Raw genomic sequence first — 5,092 nt, 5'->3', positions numbered from 1 at the left:
CCTATATAATATGTGATATTATTGTTGTATGTATGTTTTAGACAAAATTGTGTGAATCCGGCAAGCATACAAAATTTTAAAAATGATGAGACAAATTTTCAAAATTAAAATCCCTCATTTTAAATATGATTTAAAATTGATATCAAGATAAATAAAGGAAATTTAAATTTGTGTAAATGTTCCTACCTTCCATCAACGATCAATGTATGAGATGCTACCCGCGGATACGGTCCGGCTCATATTATTGGGGGGGCCCGTTCGTCGGAAAGCTGTACATTGGATCGACACATGTTGTAAGTTGGGTGGAACTCCCATGGGATCGGCTCATATTATTGGGGGATCCACATGGCGACCGTCCATCACAACTTAATATTGATGGGTCATCTTGACATGTCACAATAAACGGCGTCATATTATTGGGCCCTTATTGGACATGAGGTAAAAACGTGGAGGTTGCTTTGGAAGCAATTGGGCTCTACCTTTTGAAAATTATGGTTGGCTGATATTATTCGGGACCATAGTTTGTCAATTGGACTCCATGTTCTCACTAAGGAAAACAGTTTCCCGTTTTCACTAGAGGGTAGTGAAATCGTTAAAATAGTGGGAGTGAGATTCATAAAATAAATTTTGCCTATTTTATTTCTTAGTAAATTCATTAAACAATCATCGATTATTGTCTGTTTCAACTCAGTATTTCATTACAATGAATTCGTAATCCACATGTTCTCGAACAAAACAAACTTTCTGGCGCAACTATACGGAATGGTTCCATAAAGTCAAGATTGTCCTAAGTTCGGAAAAGATTTTCTAAGTGTTAGAAAAGGCTTCTCCGAAAACAGCCCCGGCTAATGTAACTGCCGAAAGGTTGGCCGAACTAGAGAAATGGTTGGACCATGATCTCAAGGCAAAATGTTACATGCAAAATTGGACAAGTCTAAACAAGTTTGCCATTACTGCAAGAAACCCGGTCATTGGAAACGTAACTGCAAGGAATACCTCGAGCAGTTGCGAACTGCAAAGGGTATGTTTTACATTGAAATAAATGTTTTTCTTAATACTACTTCTTGGGTATTGGATACTGGATGTGGATCTCACATTTGCAATGATTTGCAGGTGATGACAAGAAGTCGCAGGCTTAGAATGGGTGAGACCCAGCTGAGGCTCGGAAATGGTTCCAGAGTTGAAGCTAAAGCTGTGGGAGATATTTATTTAATTTTGCAGAACGGTTTTAAGTTACTTTTGAGAGATGTTTTATTTGTTCCAGATTTGATTAAAAACATTATTTCTGTTTCTATGCTTGATAGAGATGGTTATTCTTGCAATTTTGTGAATGGGATTTGCAATATTTACAAGAATGAATGTTTGATTGAAAATGGACAACTTGAAAACGATCTATACAAATTAAAACTAAAAGACGTTCCAATAAATTATGTTGATAAACCGGCAACAACAAACAAAAGGAAAATCGATAGTCAAAACCCGGCAAACCTTTGGCATGCTAGGCTAGGTCATATTTCCTCAAGGAGGATGAACAAGCTAGTGGGAGAGGGCATGTTTGATATGTCTGATATTAACTCTCTACCTACTTGTGAATCCTGCCTGAAAGGAAAATGACTAAATCTCCTTTTAAGGGGAAACCTGAGCGTAGTCAAAATCTGTTGGATTTGATCCATACAGATGTTTGTGGTCCATTTAGAGTTGGTACTCAATATGGCCACACCTACTTCATTACCTTTACTGATGATTATTCTAGGTATGGGTATTTATATTTAATGAAATATAAGTCTGAAGCATTTGAAAAGTTCAAAGAATTCAAGGCTGAAGTAGAAAACAAGCTAGGTAAAAGTATTAAAGCACTTCGATCGGATCGAGGTGGAGAATACTTAAGTACCGAGTTTTTGGACTATCTGAAAGAGAATGGGATTCTCTCTCAGTGGACTCCTCCTATGACACCACAGCTGAATGGTGTATCGGAGCGTCGTAATCGAACTTTGTTGGACATGGTTCGATCCATGATGAGCTTCACTGAGCTTCCACCTTCGTTTTGGGGCTATGCGCTTGAAACGGCGGTATTGTTGTTGAACAACGTCCACACTAAAGCAGTGGACAAAACACCATACGAGTTATGGAATGGCAAAGCTCCTAAGTATTCGTACTTGAGGATTTGGGGATGTCCTTCTTACGTGAAGCAGACAGTGGGAGATAAGTTGGATAGTCGATCCACCTTATGTTATTTTGTAGGGTATCCAAAGATTTCAATCGTATATTATTTCTATTATCCTGCTGAAACAAAGGTGTTTGTTTCAAGGAATGCCACCTTCTTGGAGAAGGAGTTCTTATTGGATAAGAAAGGCGAGATGATGGAACTCGAAGAAATTCGAGAAGAACCCGAAATACAAAATAACGATCCTACACCTCAGGAACCATTGATAGACACGCCTGTACCTAGAAGATCCGAGAGGACTTCTAGACCTCCTATTCGATATGGTCTTCTTCTTGAAGGGGATCAAGATGAACCCGATGTTGGATGTGATCCAAGAAACTTCAAGGAAGCAATTTCTGATGCGGATTCAAATTTATGGCTTGAAGCTATGCAGTCGGAAATAGATTCGATGCATACAAACCAAGTTTGGTCTTTAGTAGATCCTCCTGATGGAATTGTTCCAATAGGGTGTAAATGGATCTACAAGAGAAAGCTTTGGCCTGATGGTAAGGTATTGACCTACAAGGCGCGATTGGTGGCGAAAGGTTATACTCAAAGACAAGGAGTTGACTATGATGAAACCTTTTCACCAGTTTCAATGTTCAAGTCCATAAGAATCCTTATTGCCATAGCTGCTTGGTATGACTATGAGATATGGCAAATGGATGTGAAGACTGCTTTTCTTAATGGAGACATTAAGGAAGAAATCTATATGAAGCAGTCCGAGGGTTACACATCCATGGGAAGCGAGCATAAGGTATGCAAGCTTCAGAGATCAATTTATGGTCTAAAACAAGCATCAAGAAGTTGGAACCAGAAATTTGATGAAACAATAAAGGATTTTGGTTTCATCAAGAACCTGGAGGAACCATGCGTGTACAAGAAAGTAGTTAAGGATGCTGTGACATTCTTAGTACTTTATGTTGATGACATCCTACTCATTGGGAATGACGTAGGGATGTTGCAGTCAACAAAGATATGGTTATTAGGTAGATTCTCGATGAAGGATTTGGGTGAGGCATCCTATATTCTAGGAATACAGATCTATAGAGATAGATCTAAGAGAATGATAGGACTCACTCAATCAACCTACATCGACACCATATTGAAACGGTTTTCAATGGATGGGTCCAAGAGAGGACATCTACCCATGTGTCATGGAGTTTCTCTATCCAAGTCTATGTGTCCCAAGATGGATGAAGAGATAGAGAAAATGACACATGTACCATATGCGTCAGCCATAGGTAGTATCATGTATGGGATGATATCTACCAGATCGGATGTAGCATTTGCTCTGAGTGTCACGAGCAGATATCAAGCTAATCCCGGTCAAATGCATTGGAAAGCCGTGAAGGACATTCTTAAGTACTTACGAAGGACTAAGAATATGTTCATGGTATATGGAGGAAGAGAACTAAAATTGGAAGGCTATACCGACTCTAACTTCCAAAGTGACGTGGATGACTCGAAGTCAACCTCTGGATTTGTGTTCATGCTCAATGGCGGTGCTGTCTCTTGGAAGAGTTCCAAGCAGGACACCACAGCGGATTCCACCACTGAGGCAGAATACATTGCAGCATCAGCTGCTGCTAAAGAGGCCGTTTGGATGAGGAATTTCGTCCAAGAGTTGGGCGTCATTCCTGAAGTTGTTGGTCCAGTCCCGGTGTACTGTGACAACATGGGTGCCGTTGCTCAGGCAAAGGAACCAAGGTCTCATAAAAGATCCAAACACGTACTGAGGAAATACCACATCATCCGGGAGATTATGGAAAGAGGAGACATCACTGTCGAAAGAGTGGCCTCTGCAGACAATATCGCTGATCCACTTACTAAGCCCTTGCCAGGACCATTATTTGACAAACATCGCGAAGCAATGGGTCTACGTAGTATGAATAGTTGGCTTTAGGGCAAGTGGGAGATTGAAAGAGTAAGTGCCCGGTGAGCCAACTTGTGGCTAAGGGCTTTGATGACTCTTTGTATAAACAATCTTTTTTTTAATATAATTTACACTTTTATTAATGGCAATGACTTTATCTTTCTTCATATTGTTATATTTTGATATACTATTGTTGTTTTGATAAAGACCTTGAATATACTATAGTGTATGTAAGATGTGGTAGAACATGAGGATGTCTATCATGAAACACATCTTATAGTCACTGTATATTCTAGACTGTTCCTAGTCGATTGAGCCGTCCGATAATAAGGATAAGGATCGCTCGAGTTTGAGACTAGAATTTGCGATGCAGAGTACCACGTTTCATTGGTAAGGAACATAGAGATGTTCGAAGCATGCAAATGGATATTCATACGATGAATGATCGAACTACCCTATCCGGACTTTCCAAGTGGTTATCACTTATCGAGTGGATAAAGTCCGCGGTTTTGGTTGTACACCATTAGTCCTTACTACTTGAAACATCATTGAGACTCTATATGCTAGTACTGTGTTTTGACTCATTTACCGACTCTATTGGGGTCATCAGGTGTCGGGATTGGGTACAGTTACAACACATATAGGAGTCGATGCTTTGTTGTCAAGGATTCACCAAATACTTGCGAGTGTGGATATCCTATGCGATCTGAGGAGATATTAGTGTGACGAATCTCTGGCCAGAGTACATGATGTGTTTTAAGAAATTGTTTCTTAGTAACACATGCGATGCCACTATTTGATCTTCAAGATGTATTGCATAGTTATCGAATCTCGAACGACTCTCAATATACCAATGGTTGTTGATTCGATCGGGATATATGAATGAAGGGACCGTACTGTACGCTAACCAAAATCTATTGGTTCTTGTAGGCACTATCAGTGATACCTAGGGAATCATGGGGCGATGTTTCTAGGCGCTCTTACCATGATTCGATGGGAAAGTCGGAAATTGT

This window comes from Henckelia pumila, chromosome 3 (assembly GCF_033568475.1).
Source record: "Henckelia pumila isolate YLH828 chromosome 3, ASM3356847v2, whole genome shotgun sequence".
Taxonomy (NCBI): Eukaryota; Viridiplantae; Streptophyta; class Magnoliopsida; order Lamiales; family Gesneriaceae; genus Henckelia; species Henckelia pumila.
The sequence above is the reverse complement of the archived record's forward strand: the minus strand, read 5'-3'. Positions refer to the sequence as shown.